General features: G+C 37.7%; 1 pseudogene; it reads left to right on the forward strand.

Moving 5' to 3' along the window:
- The first annotated feature begins 68 nt into the window (after positions 1–68).
- LOC112611763 lies at positions 69–16,699 on the forward strand (annotated as a pseudogene).
- The last annotated feature ends 1,041 nt before the right edge of the window (positions 16,700–17,740 follow it).

A 17,740-nucleotide genomic window follows, 5' to 3' on the forward strand; every position in this document is an offset into this window, starting at 1 on the left:
TTTGATGGCTCTGCCATTTTCCCCTTCTGAACTCCACAACAAGCAGTGCCATCACCAGGTTATGAGCAATGGCAGGACCAGAAATCAGGGGCCACAAAGGTCTAAGTGGTGCCAGCAGGAAAGAAGGGAAGCACTGCATGCAGGGGGCAGCCCTAACTAGGAGCCGCTTGAAGCTGAGACAGCAGACATGTTGCACTACTGTGGCTCCAGATACACGTTCCTCCGGTGGGGCATGTGGCATGAAGAGGCTAGGTCCAAGCAAAGCCCATGGCCATGGCCACCAGAACAAACAGAAAACACTCCCTCATGTACTGTAAAACCCAATCAAATAAACCCACATCCATGCATATGCCTTCACTCACTAACTAGGAGGAGGACAAGGCTGTCTTTCAGGCTTTAGCCACCACAACTCCTGACAACAAAGCCAGTACCAAACTCTATTCACAGTGTCTCCAAAGAGACAGAAAGCTGATCTCTTCATTGCGTGCTGGGAAAAGATGATAGCCACAACCTTAATGAATCCAAGAGAGAACTAATTGCTCTTCATTTCTACACTTTCTAATCAAGCTGTTGCCCTTGAGTTATGTTTGTACTTGGAGGAGTCCCAGAACATTTGCTTAGAGAGAGATTAGATGGATACTCCCCAAAGGACAGTCCACAGGCATTTATACATGGCCATCCTAGAAGAATGAATCGTAGAGTGATCAGAGAGGATTTTTGGTTCCTGCGTTAGGCAATGACTACGCCGTTGGCAGCTCCTGGAATGGCAGGTCCCTTCATGTTGCATGGAGTTCAATAGCCAGCTGTATCGAAGAGTATTCTTTCCATAGCAGTGTTGGGAGCACAAGCCCCACCCCCAAAGCCAGAAATCAAAGCCTTTCAGTGAGGCTCAGTGGTACGTAATTTATTTATTTATCATCACGATTAAGAAAAACTGTCCAATGTCAGGATATACCTACCCCTTAGTAACATACTGTATATTGTGCATATTTTTATTACCATTTTGGTAACATTTATGTAATGACATATATTAACAAATTTTCTGTGTGTATACATTTCAACAGTACAACTTATAGAATTAGAGTAGAACTTACTTTAGAAATTATCTACTCCAGAACCTAAGGAATGTCTGAGTTATTTAAGTGAGATAATATAAGTGAAAAAATTTTCATGGCATAATACAAAATGCAAAGTATTAGTATTCTATTTTTGACAAGCAGGACAGAAAGGAATAATTTTTCAGGAGAAAGCACAGGGATATATTTCCACTATTACACATTACAGTGCAACAATAGGTGCAGACAAAATAATTGTCTAAAGAAATTTGATTAAATTCATACAAAACATATATTTGGAGACATTTATTCGCTAACCAGGGGTTCTCATCTTTATGTGGCAACACATTGATGTTTGGGAGAGGTGTGTTGCAAGCAATTTATTGACTATAATAAAGGCTTGAAGCTTGTGAATGATTTACTTTACCTATGATTCTTTTTATTAGAAATAAATATTTAAAGCTATTTGTAAATCATTTCATCCCCAATCATTTGCCTTAGAGATTACTGATTGGGAAAGAAAGAAGCAGAGTTGCTGCTCTCTGGCTGGGAACTGAACAGAACGTGCCACATGGTCTCCATTGGAACCATTGCTCTTACAGGGCCATGGTGCCACATTTATGCCCCAACAAGCTGTTCTTTTCCTCAGGTCTCTAAGATGTTTGCACCAGAACCATTGAACAGAAATGTTCTCCAGTGCTCAGCTGAGATGTCCCTTCTTAACCTTTCTCTGTAGGTCTGACTAAAGTGCTGGATTTTGTATCTTTCCTGTTCCCCTGACTTCCACCTGAGTTGTTCGTGAACAGTCTTTGAGCCCCAAGCTTTGGGTCCCTGTTTAGCTTGGATGCCACTGGGAGTATCAGACTCTGTGATGCCAGGGTCAAGGACCTAAGACACCTTCTCATAGGCAGGGCATTGCAGACCAGTCCTTCTCCACTCTGACATACATGTTCATGAGGGGTGCTCAGAATTTGCCAGTGGCTCTATGCTACCTCTGGCATAGGCTTGGGAGGAGTGCAATTTTCTGTAAGACCTCTATACAGTTACCCTCTTGTCAAAGTTAACACAGGTTAAGAAATGCAAATTTATGTCATGTTTCAGGCAGAGACAGATGTTGAGAAATATGTGCCCAATAAATCCTATATAGTCTCATCATGAGGCTGATACAGTAAATATAATTGGTGGAAAAATAAGTCAATAATTTCATCCTTTTTTAATTCCAAGAAATTAATTTAATCAGTGTTAGCATTAACTTTTGTTTTGACTTGTTTTGTTTCGTTGTTGCTACTGATTGAACTGATTCTCAGGAGATTGAAAAGAGGTAGGTATTTTTCTTATTTGGTCCTTTCTCTCTCTCTTTATTTTACGGAATTATGGAAGGCAGAACAGGGAATTGGAAAGAGTATAGCCTTTAGAGTCAGATGGGCATGGGTTAAATCCCAGCCACTAATATAGTAGCCAGGTAATTTGAAGCATCAGTTTCCTCACCATCAGAGTAAACAGGCAACCTACAGAATGGGAGAAAATTTTTGCAATCGACCCATCTGACAAAGGGCTAATATCCAGAATCTATAAAGAACTCAAACAAATTTACAAGAAAAAAATCAAATCACCCCATCAAAAAGTGGGCAAAGGATATGAACAGACACTTCTCAAAAGAAGACATTTATGCAGCCAACAGACACATGAAAAAATGCTCATCATCACTGCTCATCAGAGAAATGCAAATCAAAACCACAAAGAGATACCATCTCATGCCAGTTAGAATAGCAATCATTAAAAAGTCAGGAAACAACAGGTGCTGGAGAGGTTGTGGAGAAATGGAACACTTTTACACTGTTGGTGGGACTGTAAACTAGTTCAACCATTGTGAAAGACAGTGTGGCTATTCCTCAAGAATCTAGAACTAGAAATACCATTTGACTCAGTCATCCTATTACTGGGTATATACCCAAAGGTATTATAAATCATGCTGCTATAAAGACACATGCACACGTATGTTTATTATGGCACTATTCACAATAGCAAAGGGTTGGAACCAACCCAAATGTCCATCAATGATAGACTGGATTAAGAAAATGTGGCACATATACACTATGGAATACTATGCAGCCACAAAAAAGGATGAGTTCATGTCCTTTGTAGGGACATGGATGAAGCTGGAAACCATCATTCTCAGCAAACTATCCCAAGGACAGAAAACCAAACACCGCATGTTCTCACTCATAGGTGGGAATTGAACAATGAGAACACTTGGACACAGGGTGGGGAACATCACATACCGGGGCCTGTCGTGGGGTGGCGGGAGGAGGGAGGGATAGCATTAGGAGATATACCTAATGTAAATGACGAGTTAATGGGTGCAGCACACCAACATGGCACATGTATACATATGTAACAAACCCGCACGTTGTGCACATGTACCCTAGAACTTAAAGTATAATAATAAAAAAAGCATCAGTTTCCTTACTTGCAAATCTTAATCAATTCCTGCTATATAAGGTTGTTGTGATACATACATGAGACTGTGTGTGCAAAGCACCCAGTGCAGCTCCTGGTACCTTGTAAGTACTTAATAAGCAGTAGCCACCATTATAATTGGGGCTATCGTTACTGTCCATCACAGCGCTATGTAGGGATGGAAGGGAAACTGGGATTGTTTGTTAAGCCGGTTTCTGTTATTCGGTCAATCATATACAAATAACACACTGTGAACAGTGGTGCAGAGCAGAGTGTTCTGTGAAAGGGAAGATATTCCATTTACATTTTATGTATTTTTCACTTATGTGAAATTTTTCAGTGAGCACATGCTACTTTTGAAATTTAAAATTCCTATATAGTTTTTATTTTAAAAATGAAATGTTAAGGACAAGACTCCCTATATAGTTCCTTAACTTTTCCTGTGAATCTATAATTGCTCCAAAATAAAACATTTTAAAATCTCTATTTGATAAATAACATAAAATAAGGGATATATAGATAGATAGATAACATAACATTGGAGCCAAGGAGGCTTTTGGTCATGTGAAATGTTTACCTTCCTGGAAGATGTTCATAAACACCAAAAGTGGATTTCCACAAGGTAGGTGAATACTAAGAGATGACTGATATTCTTGGTCTGATCTGATCTTATGAAATATGACATTTTCATGGTCATAAAAATGCTATGTTTTCACATTGAAAGAACAGTGGAATCTTGGAGCTAAAAAGGACGATAAGAATCAAGTCAAATGATCTTCACTTGAGACATGAGTTAATCTTCGCAGGAGATGCAGCTATCCAGCCTCTATTTAAATATCTCCAGTACTGTCATCTCATTACTCTATGTATTATAAAATGCTTGCTTAAGTAGTCTAAATGCAATTAATGAAATAAGAAGTTGCAATGTTAAAAAAATAAAGAAAGAATAGTTATCAGGTCTCTATACTTATATTTACACACTTCAATTAAGTAGAAAGGTGAAGATTTCAATTCATATGCCAAGTGGATTACTGAGAAATTCTTGGAATGAAGCAAATAAATAGAGTTGTGAGCATGTAACTGAATATTCACACATTGTTATGAAAAGGAGGTGTTGCTCAGTAGTCAAAAATGAGACTCTGAATTCAGAATAGCAGGATAAACTCTTAAAGTCTCAGTTTTCTTATCTGCAAAATGGGGTTAATAGCAGTATTTACACTTTTTAGTTGTTTTGAGAATAAATGGGATAATCCATGAAGATTGCCTGGCACACAGCACATGCTCAACAAGTATTAATAAGATGAACAGTGTTGGTATTAGTAATACATACAAGAGGATAGGAAAACACAGTGCCTTACTTTGAGGTGGCCTTGACTGGCTAATCACATATTTTCCAGGAAGGTGTCCAGTGCTGAATAGGTGAGAACAACAAGGTCATCTTTTTTATCATCACTATAGGCTGTTGAGACAGAAGGGACCTCAGAGGTCAACCAGTCTGGATCTTTGTTTAGGAAGTAATGAAACAGAAGCCTAAATCATACTCTAACAGAAGTAAATCTCTAGGTTACTCCCTTCATAATTTTTAAAGAATATGTGATTCGAGGCAAATAGGAGGTAGACAAAAGTTGGAGCAACTCAGAAGGAAGGAGCCAATTCTGGGTACCAGCCTCCATGACTTTGCTTCTCTGCTCCCTTTACCTCAAATGATTATCCCCATATTTCTGCCTGTTTAATCCTTTAAGGTCCACCATAGTGCTATGTCTTTAAAAAGCTTTTGATATCTCTAATCCTACAGACGTTCTTTACGGTGCTTCTATATTCATCAAACATTTATTGAATCTGTGCTTGTACATGAGGCTCCAGGCTACGTTTTCATATAGAATTGAAAGGCTCAGACTGTAACTTCAAGGTATTTGTATTTAAGATGGAAATGGGGGCTTTGAGCAAGCACTGAGTGTCCCCTTCCTACAACTGTTTAGCCAGGGGCTATCTGACCAAAGATTAATAAAGAAAAAATAATAATAATTTAAAAAGTAAACAAAATGTCACAAAGCTTTCTGTCTCATATTGTAGTTTATCTTCCCATTAGATTGTTTGCTTATTGAAGACAGGAATAAGGTCTTACTCCCCTTTGGGTCTCTTTATAATACCTATTATAGAGCTGTATTAGACCCTATGGAGGAACTAAATTGGTTTGAATTGAAAACTAGCCACTACCAAAGAAAGATTATTGGAAAATGCTGAAAGAAAATAAGAATTTCATAGCTTGAAGAATTTTATAGCTAGAAGGCACTTACATGTCATAAGAAGTAGCAATTTGTCTTTCCTTTTTCCTTTACACTAGGAGAAATGCAGGTAAGATATAAAGGAATGAAAGAAATATTAAATGCTGTAATAAATTTCTGAGATGCAATGGAGAATTTTTCTTAACAAATTTATTAAGAAAAGACTTAACCTACTAATTTTAGGGGTAAGCGTAGCTCTGTTAGGTGGAAATAGCTTACACTTGCTGCTCAAGTGTGGTCCCTGGGTCAGCAGCATTGGTGTTGCCTGGGAACTTACTGGAACTGCAGGTTATTTAATGCACATTCAAGTTTGGGAATGCACTGGCCTGCACGATGACCTCCGAATATGCCATCTGGTTCCAGGCACTCATATTATGGGAGAGAATACAAATGGAAATCGAGGCCAGGTGAAAATAACTCATAAATTCATGGCAATAAATTAACTTTACCACAAGCACCTGAAATAATTTGGGTTTTCTTTTAGAGAAATTGTCCTGCATACTGGTATTCTGCGCGTGTGTGAGAGCGCGCATGCGTGCGTGTGTGCGTGTGCGCGTGTGCGTGTGCGCGCGTGTGGTTTAAGTAGATCAGCAATTTACCGGGCAATATGAAAATTCAATTTAAAAAGTTTAATGATTGCTTTGTGTTACCGAAATCAAGTATAAGTAGATGTTACCCTGATGTGCTGTAAGGATTTTCAAAATCACATCAGTTACTCTAGTTAATGTATGCCTCATTTTGTTTCTTTTGAGGAAATAAACCCCTTAAGGTTAGTCAACAAAACATTTCATTTATTGCCAAAGGAAAAAAAAAAAATCCTCTTTTAAGACCTCTACGCTTGTTTATTTTCCACAGTTTATATTTAGATTTAAAAATTATTTATGCTTAACTTCAGTACCAACTTTCTATTGAAATTTAAATACTTTAAGCTCCTGAAGCCCCCGAGATTTGGAATTTTTAATGAAAGCTGTACTGGCATATTAATCACGTGCCTTGAATTCTCAGAATCAAAGAATGCATGGGCTTTCAAGACTATAGAGCAGTTTGCAAATATAAGATATTATCAGTATTACTACTAATAATTATTATATGACTTAAACCCTCTGTGCCTCAGTTTATTTATCTCCAAAACGGGTATGGTAGGTTGTCTTATAGGTTATTATGTGAATCAAATAAGTTAATAAATGTAAAAAGCTGAGATGTAATACACGTAAAAAGTTAGCACATAATAGAGATTTAACTAGTGTTAGCTATTATTATCTAATGTTTGTTTCTATCCATTACTCAGTTTGAAAAATAGTGTTTGAATTCAGGTATGTAAAAATGTTGCATCTTTTCAAAGAAACTCATTGGGTTTTCATTGGATGCATTATACTAAAATCAATTTAATCATTAAAGAAAAACATACTTTGAAACTATTAAGAAAGATATATATTTTTGTTGTTGTTGTTGTTGTTTGTTGTGTTTTCTGAGATAGAGTCTTACTCTGTTGCCCAGGCTGTTTTGCAGTGGCATGATCTCGGCTCACTGCAACCTCTGCCTCCCAGGTTCAAGCAATTCTCCTGCCTCAGCCTCCTGCGTAGCTAGGATTACAGGCGTGCGCCACCATACCCAGCTAATTTTTGTATTTTTAGTAGAGACAGGGTTTCACCATGTTGTCCAGGCTGGTCTCAAACTCCTGACCTTGTGATCCGCCCTCCTCGGCCTCCCAAAGTGCTGGAATTACAGGTGTGAGCCACCACGCCCAGCCTAAGCAAGATTTTTTTAAAAGCCAATTTTTTGGTACAGAACCAGTCTAAGAAAAATCACCCTCAAATTATTTTTTTCTATGAAATCTATCTATCTCCATGTGATCATGGAGAATAAAGTCATTATTATACGGGAGAGGGTTTTCAATGAGGCTGCCTATTCCTAGGAATAAGAATTTAAATTCTAAGGGACAAGTGTATATTGTATTACAGAAAGTGTCATGCATAGGTAGTGATTGCTAATAATAAATTTTAATGATGACGGTGGTGATCGTCTCAGTCCTTTTTGCATTGCTCTAAAAGAATACCTGATGCTGGGTAGTTCATAAAGAAAAGAATTTTATTTGGCTCACAGTTCTGGAGGTTGTACAAGAAGCATGGCACCAGCATCTTCTGGTGAGGGTCTCAGGAAGCTTCCAATCATGACAGAAAGGGAAGTGGAGCTGGCATGTAAAGTGGCGAGAGAGAAAGAACGAGAGAGAGGAGGAGATGCCAGGCTTTTTGACAATCAGTCATGATGTGAACTAATAGAATGAGAACTCACTCATTACTGCAAGGATGGCACCAAGCTGTTCATGAGAGATTTGCCCCCATGAGCCGAACCTCCCACTAGACCTCACTTCCAACATCTGGGATCAAATTTCAGCATGAAATTTGGAGGGCATGAAATATCCAAACTACATCAGGGACGATGAGTAATAAGAAAAAATAAGGCCAGGCACAGTGGCTCACCCTGTAATCCCAACACTTTGGGAGGCTGAGGTTGGCAGATCACTTGAATCCAGGAGTTTGCGATCAGCCTGGGCAACATGTCCAAACCCCGTCTCTGCAAATAATACAAAAAATTAGCCAGGTGGGGTGGTGCGTGCCTGTGATCCCAGCTACTCAGAAGGCTGAAGTGGGAGGATTGACAGCCTGGGAGGTTGAAGCTGCAGAGAGCCAAGATTGCACCACTGCACTCCAGCCTCGGCAACAGAGCCGACAGAGCAAAACCCTCTCTCAAAAAAAAAAAAAAAAAAAAGAGTAAGAAAAAATTCACATTACTACTTACCCACCTTATCCCCCGGCCCACAAGAAATTAGATTAGTCAGTTAAACTAAAGACAAAAAGTTACATGTAAACATATATAGAGATTTTCTTTTTAATGCCCTATAAATATGTTCCTCAGGAACTGACTTCAACTAATATGAAGTCACATTTCAAGACCTTTATAATAAGCAGTGTGTGCAACCTCAGAAACCATATTTTAGAAAATCCCTGAAAATTTATATTCAGTTTTCTAATTTAGATATCCATAGACTGGGTGATGTTTGGATCAGTTTCCCAAAGTAAACTCTTACAGAACCACCTTCCATGAGGAATTTCATTTCTTCCTGTGAATACATCTAGACATCTACCTATAAAAGAGATTTTCATACCTACCTTTTTGATATGAGGAGTGAAAAAAAAGTCCCTGATTTTCGAATGACTCAAAGTTTATGCAGTTAACAGAGAAAACAGAATAAAACACACACATAACTCAGAAATTTCCAGGAGTACATGCAGATTCCCAGCTCAGTTCCAATGGTGATTTACTGTAAATCATTGCTAATAAGGGATTAATAAGAGAAATGCTTATTATTTAGGGAAATTACTTAGGAAAAGCAATGCCTATAGCTGAGGTAGGTAGGGTTCTGAGTATTTTCAAGTCCTTTCTGGATACCTCTTCACCACATTTTCTGTAAACACTGAGGAGCGCAAGATTCCCACCTTAGCCTTCCTCTCCTCTCACTCTATCTATTCTTCTTGATTGAATTTATGTACATCTGTTGCTGCAACAGTTGTCTTCAGGATGACTCCCAAATTAGTATCTGCAGTTCTAGCCTGTCTCCTGAGACCAAATCCTGTATTTTGAACAGCCTATTAGGAATTTCTGCATGGAGATCCCACAGTTACCTAACATTCAACATTATTTGAATCTAATCTACTATCTCCTCCCCCTAAATCTGCTCTACCTCATGTATTTCCTGCTTTAATTAATGATCCCACCATCCAGCCAGCCTGCCCAAACTGATTCCATGTCCTCACACATCCTCACCACCCATGGATTTAAAGTGCTTCAACCATGGCTTCCTCTCTGTGAACCAATGCTTCAGGGATTTTCTCCAAGCTCCAAAACATCTTTAGCTATAGACCATTTCATTTTAATCTGTTTTTAGCACTCAAACCACTCTTTGGGACCAAACAAAGGTGTTTTAACCTGAGGCACACGGACTATCAACAATAGGCAGACTCTGTAACTCTTCTTGCCCATTCTTACACCAAAGCCTGGCTTCCAAGCAGACACAAAGTGAGACCCACATCTCTGAAAAATATTTTTTTAATTGGCCCAGCATAGTGGTGTATGCCTATAGTCCCAGCTACTTACGAGACTGTGGCATGAGGATTGCTTGAGCCCAGGAGTTTGAGGCTGCAGTGAGCCATGATCACACCACTGCACTCCAGCCTGGGCAACAGAGTGAGACCTCATCTTAAAAACAAAGGTAGGAAAAAATATAGCCTGAAGAGACAATACATAAAAACCAGACTCAAATACGAGAAATATTTTTAAACTATGAGACAAGGAATTTAAAATTATAATGATTAATCGCTTAGAAGCCTTAATGGAAAAAGTAACCAACCTGCAAGATCACATAGTTGATTTCAGCAGAGAGGTGAAAACCATAAGAAAAGATCAAATGGAAGTGCTATAAATTAAAAACACGGTAATAAAGATGAAGAATTCATTTAACAGGCTCTTCAATAAACTTGATACAGCTGAAGAAAGAATTCGTGAACTTCAAAATAGGTCAACAGAGGCCAGGTGCAGCGACTCACAGCTGTAATCCCAACACTTTGGGAGGCTGAGGTGAGTGGATCACTTGAGGTCAGGAGTTCGAGGCCAGCCAGGCCAATATGGTGAACCCCTGTCTCAAGCTGGGTGTGGTGGCTCACGCCTGTAATCCCAGCACTTTGGGAGGCCGAGGCAGGTGGATCACGAGGTCAGGAGATCAAGACCATCCTGGCTAACATGGTGAAACCCCGTCTCTACCAAAATATAAAAACAAAATTAGCCGGGCGTGGTGGGTGCCTGTAGTCCCAGCTACTCGGGAGGCTGAGGTAGGAGAATGGTGTGAACCCGGGATGGGGAGCTTGCAGTCAGCCGAGATTGTGCCACTGCACTCCAGCCTGGGTGACAGAGCGAGAGCGAGATTCCATCTCAAAAAAAAAAAAGAAAGAAAGAAAGAAAGAAACACCACCACAACAAAAAACAACAAAAAAAAAAACAAAATATAAAAAAAGCTGGATGCAGTGGTGGATGCCTGTAATCTCAGCTACTCAGGAGGCTGAGGGCAGAAGAATCTCTTAAAACTGAGAGGCAGAGGCAGAGGCTGTGGTGAGCCAAGATCACGCCACTGCACTCCAGCCTAGGTGACAGAGTGAGACTTCATCTCAAAAATTTTAAAAAAAAAGAAAGAAAAAAGAAAATAAGTCAACAGAAATTACACAAACCAAACACAAGGAGAAAAAAAAGAGTTAAAAGCAATTTTTAAGCCAGAGTATCCAAGAGATATGGTACAGTACCAAACTGTCTAAAAATTGGAATTTGAGAAGGAAGAGACAAGTAGTAGGAGGAAAGAAACAACCAACAGAGCATCACAAATAAGAAATGCAGCAGATTTCACATCAGAAACTACACAACCAGTGCTAAATGAAATGGTGTGACATCTTTAAAGTGCTAAATGGGAAAAAAGAAAAAAAATAACCTCTTAACCTGAAGACATCCTTCAAATATTGAGAGAAATAAGGATTTTCTCAGACAAATAAGAACAGGGACTGTGTTGCCAACAAATATACTCTAAACAAATGTTAATGAAAGTTTTTCGGGTATAAGAAATATACTGTAAGTCAGAAACTTGGATCTATACAAACAAATGGAGAATGTTTGAAATGAATTAAATCAAGATAAATGTATTGGGTTGAATAGTGTTCCCCTCACATTCATGTCTCACCAGAATGTGATCTTGTTTGGAAATAGGGCCTTTGAAGGTGTAATTATTTAAGTTAATAGGAGATTATACTGGATTAAGGTGGGACCTAAACACAGTTAGTGGCATCATTATAAGAAAAGGAGAGGACAAATAAAGACACACACAAACGAGAGCGCCATGGAAAAATAGAGGCAAAGACTGGAGTCATGCAGCTACAAGCCAAGGAACAACAGGGATTGTCAGGAACCACTAGCTGTTAGGGAGAAACAGAAAGGTTTTCTTCCCTAGAGCCTTCAAATTGGGTTTTAAAAGGCAGTATCCAACTATATACTGTCTAAAAGAAACCCACTGTAAATATAAGGAAAGGGGAGAGTTGAAAGTAAAAGAAGAGAGAAAGATATACTTTGCAAATGTTGCATAGTAAAAGTGGGCAAAGGATATATTAATTTTAGACAAAATAGACTTCAGAATGAAGGAAGATCACCAGGGATTAAAAGGAATATTGCATAATGATAAATCAAATCTCCACGAAGACATTATCCTTTATGTGTAAGCACCTGAAAAGGAACTTCAAATTACATGAGGCCAAACCTGACAGATCTGAAAGGAAAAATAGACAAATGCACAATTATAGTTGGAAACTTCTACACGCCTTTCTCATTAACAATAAATATCAAGCAGAGCATATTCTTTGGCCATATAGAATAATAATATTAGAAAGATACCTAGAATATTCCTAAATATTGGCTATTAAACAATACATTTTAAGATAACTTATGAAGCAAAGAAAGTCTCAAAGGAAATTTTTAAATATTTTGAACTAAATGAAAATAAAAACAATAAATCAAAAATTCTGAAATACAGCTAAAGCAGGGTTTAGACAGAAATATATACCACTTAATGTGTATATTAGAAAAGCCTGTATCTATAATCATTAACCTAAGCTTCTGCCTTAGAGAAAGAAGAAGATATCAAACCCAAAGCAAACAAAAGTAAAGAAACAATAAAGATTTGAGAAAAAAAATCAATGAAATTGAAACAATAGAGAAAAATCTGTGAAAATAAACTAGTTCTTTAAAAAGAGCAATAAGATTGATAAACATCTAGGCAGGTTGACTAAGAAAAAAAGACAGAAGACACAAATTATAAATGTCAGGAATAAGACAAGAGCAATCAATACTGACCCTACATTAAAAGGATAATTATGGACTACTACTACTTGACAGCATAGATGAAACATAACACTTTCTTGAAGACATCAGAAGTTCCCAAAGCTCACTCAAGAAGAAATGGATAACCTGAATAGTTCTATGTATGTTAGAGGAATTGAATGTTTAGTTTAAAACATTCCAAAAAAGAAAAGTCCAGGCCCATATGACTTGGGTTTGTTTTTTTTTCTTTTTTTTTCTTTTCTTTTTTCTTTTTTTTTGAAACTTGGTAGATTTTTATTCAAACAATAAATCACTAAAACAAAAAAAAGGAAAGGAAAGGAAAAAAGGACAGGATAATTGGAAAAACTTAAACATACTGACTTGATAATGCCTTAGTAGACATTATTTTCTTTTTTTATTTTAATTTTTTAAGTTCTGAGGTACATGTGCAGGATGTGCGTGTTTGTTACATAGGTAAATGTGTGCCATGGTGGTTTGCTGCACCTAACAACCCATCACCTAGGTATTAAGCCCAGCATGCAAACGACCCCCATTAAAAAGTGGACAAAGGATATAAACAGACATTTCTCAAAAAAAAAGACATACTTGAAGCCAACAAACATATGAAACAAAGCTCAGCATCACTGATTATTAGAGAAATGCAAATCAAAACCACAATGAGATACCCTCTCACACCAGTCAGAATGGTGTTTATTAAATAGTCAAGAAACAACAGATGCTGGTGAGATTGTGGAGAAATAGGAACATTTTTACACTGTTGGTAGAAATGTAAATTAGTTCAACCATTGCGGAAGACAGTGTGGTGATTCCCCAAAGATTTAGAACTGGAAATACCATTTAACCCAGCAAACCCATTAACTGAGTATGAATCCAAAGGAATAGAAATCATTCTTCCTTTTTATTTTATTTTATTTTTTTGGAGACAGAGTCTCACTCTGTCACCCAGGCTGGAGTGCAGTGGTGTGATCTTGGCTCACTGCAACCTCTGCCTCCCAGGTTCAAGCGATTCTCTTGTCTCAGCCTCCCGGGTAGCTGGAACTACAGGCACATGCCACCACACCCAGCTAATTGTTTTTGTTTTTTGTTTGTTTGTTTGTTTTGTATTTTTAGAAGGGACAGGGTTTCACCATGTTAGCCAGGATGATCTCTATTTCCTGAGCGCATGATTCACCCACCTCAGCCTCCCAAAGTGCTGAGATTACAGGCGTGAGCCACTGTGGCCAGCCTAACTCATTCTATTCTAAAGATACATGCACGCATATGTTCTCTACAGCATTATTCACAATACCAAAGACATGGAATCAACTCAAATGCCCATCAATGACAGACTGGATAAAGAAAATGTGGTATATATACATCATGGAATACTATGCAGCCATAAAAAGTAATGAGATCATATCCTTTGCAGGGACATGGATGAAGCTGGAAGCCATTATCCTCAATAAACCAACACAGAAACAGAAAATCAAAAGCTGCATGTTCTCACTTATAAGTGAAAGCTGAACAATGAGATCACATGGACACAGGGAGGGGAACAACACTCACTGGGGCCTGTTGGGGAAGGGCAAAGTGAGTGGGGAGAACATCAGGCTTATATGATTTCACTGTTGAATTTGACCAGGCATTTAAGGAACACATTACACCAACTATAAACAATTTCTCGCAGAAAATATAAGAGGAGAGAACCTTCTGCACATATTTCATATGGCCAGCATGAGCCTGATAACAAAACTAGACAAAGATATTACAAGAAAACTAAAGATCATAAATATAGATGTAAAAGTCCTCAACAAAATATTAGCAAATTGAATCCAGAAGTATATAAAAAGAATAATACATTGCAATTAATTGAGAGTGATTCTAGGAATGCAAAGTTAGTTTATCATTGAAAAAGTCAATCCATATAATTTACCATATTAACAGACTAAATAAGAAAACACATATATTATCTCAGTAGATGCAGAAAAGTCATTTAAGAAAATTCAACATCCATTCATGATAAAACCTATCAATAAAGTAGGGACAAGCTGGAACTTTTTAACCTAATAAAGAGTATTGAGCACATACAATGCAGCAGGCATATAACTTATATTATCTCATATTAGTTTTCTCAACAATTGTTAAGATAGACACCATTAATATCAGAATACAATGAGCAAACGAAGGACAGAGATCAACTAACTTTTCCACTGTCTACATCTAGTAAATGGCAGACGTAGAATTTCAAACCACATCTTTTAGGCTCAAGAGCCCGCTGTTTCTACTATATCATCTTCCCTTCAAGACAGAAAAAGAAATAAAAATTGCAGTTCACGATAATGTTTCAGAGATTAGAAAGCATAGCTTAATACAAATTTGGCAATTGTATCAATTATCTTTTCAGGATGAACATAGTTTCTGAGCTTAAATCTAGGGCTACTAAAGTTTAATAAGGAAAAAAGAAAAATATATAAGTAAAACATATATTATTGGTTGAAATTTCTTATATCTTATAAACCCTGAAAAACATGTTTTAACTCTTATTGAGAAAAATAAAGTTATCTAAAACCAGGCTGACTTAAAATTTAATTCTGAGAAATAATCAGAAATGTTCACAGATACTCATGTCTGAAAATTTTCATTCTAGTATTTATAATAGCAAAAGGAAGAGAAGCCATCTAAATGTTCAATCAAAAGAGAGATACTAAATTTATTTTGTGTGATGGAATAATACAGTGTAATTTTGGGAATTTGTGCTCCTAATATTTTAAACTCATAAGCAGAGATCAGGATTCATATATAGAGAAAAAGACTGGAATGGATAATACTGAAAGGTAGCATTGATTCCGCGGATGGTTTTATCCTTCTTTATATCTTTCTGCATTTTCTCAATTTTTCATGATAAAACTGTGTTACTTAAAAAATAAGATATTTAGAAAAAGGAATTTAACACAGTGGAGTGCAATTTTAGAAAGGAGCTAATGCAGAGCCAGTGAGAAATGAGCTTACTTTAACATGGGGGTTAACAGCTTGTTGCTGATTTTAAAACGTCTCCATTTATTCTTACCAGCCAGCAGCCATACAAAACCCTGTGCGAAGTTGTGATCTTCCTAAAGGTACTCCCGCATACCTCTTCAGGCTGCTGTGTATACATTATTTGACATGGCTCTGCAAGTTCAGAAACCCAGTAGTGGTGCTTTCATTAGTTCTCATTATAGTTTCTTTTTTCTTATCATTTTGTAGCTGTGACATCATTTGAAATAAATAAACAAATGTCACTGGATTTGTCTTCCTGGGATTTTTCAACCATCCAACTGACAGGGCTTGTTCTTTCTGGTTTCATGATCATTTACCTGACAACCTGACAACTCTCCTAGGGAACATGCTCATAATGCAGGCCACCAGGTCAGTCCTGCCCTCCAAACTCCAATGGGTTATTTCCTCAGCAATCTGAGCTTCCTGGATATCTGCTACGTGTCTACCACCATCTTGGTCATGCCAGTGAACTTCTTCCAGGAGAAGAAGACCATCTCCTACGAGGGCTGCCCTTCTCAGATCTTCTTCCTTGTGACATGAGCTGGCTTTGAGGGTGTCTTTTTGGCTGCTATGGCTTATGACCACTATGTGGCTATTTGCCACCCTCTTCAATATGGGATCCTCATGAGTGTGAAGGTCTGTGTTTGACAGCTACAGTTACTCTGTATGAACCCAAATCAGACCCACTACTTGCTCTGCAGCATCCCATTACTCCTGAGGCTCTCCTTCTCAGACACTTCTGTCAGTGAGTCTGTGCTCCATGGGGCCAGTGCCACTGTTGGCCTGAGCCTCTGCCTGTTTACTGCAGCATCTGACATACTCATCATTTCTGCTATCCTTCAGATTCCCTCTCCTCAGGGCCAGAGAAAGATCTTTTCTACCTGGGCATCCCACCTCACCGTGGTAGTGGTCTTCTTTGGGATATCCCCCTTCAACTATGACACGCCTAAGTAACTCCTAGCTACTTATCTAGGAACTTTGCTTTCAACAAAATTGAAGGAGGACCTAGTTCAGTACTCAGATGGTACATCACTTTTTATATTTACTTAGACATTTACCATTTCTGATGATTTTCATCATTTCATAAAGATTCTAGATTCATTCTGATCTCATTTATCTTCAGCCAGAAGAATGTTGTTTAGCATGGTCTATTATACAGCTCTTCCAGCAACATAATCTCTTAGTTTTCTTTCATCTGAGATTGTCATTATTTTACCTTAATTCTAGAAGAATACTTTCTCTAACTACAGAATTCTGGGTTGAAAGTTTTTTCCTTTGACTACTTTAAAAATTGTGTTCCACTGTCTTCTGACTTGCATTGTTTATGATGAAAGGTCAATGAAAATTTAAATTTCTCTTGGTCCTCTGGCTATAATGTATCATTCTTTTCTAGTTGCTTTCAAGGTATTTTCTTTGTCTCTGCTTTTTGGCAGTTCAATAAGAACCTTAGACATAAACAGATCAAACTCTTCTCTTAAAAAGTTTAGAATGGCTGAATGGATAAAATCAACATGATCCAACTATATGCTGCTTGTGTGAAACTCATCTTGCCAGCAAAAACGCATATAGACTAAGAAGAAAAGAATGGAAAAAGATATTCCACACAAACAGAAACCAAAAGTGAGCAAGAGTTGCTATACTTATAACAAATAAAACAAACTTTAAGTCAAGAGAGTAAAAAGGACAAAGAAGGTCATGGTACAATGACAAAGGTATCAATCCAGCAAGAGGATATAATATTCTAAATATATATGCACCTAACACTAGAGCACCCAGATTCATAAAACAAATATTACTAGATCAAAAGAGAGAGAGATAGACTACAATACAATAATAATGGGAGACTTGAGTACCCCACTCTCAGCATTAGACAGATCATCTAAACAGAAAATCAAAACAGAAACATGAGATTTAAACTGGACTTTAGACCAAATGGAGCTAACAGACATTAACAGAACATGCTGTCCAAAAACTGCAGAATACACATTCTTTTCA

This window comes from Theropithecus gelada, chromosome 1 (genome assembly GCF_003255815.1).
Source record: "Theropithecus gelada isolate Dixy chromosome 1, Tgel_1.0, whole genome shotgun sequence".
NCBI lineage: Eukaryota > Metazoa > Chordata > Mammalia > Primates > Cercopithecidae > Theropithecus > Theropithecus gelada.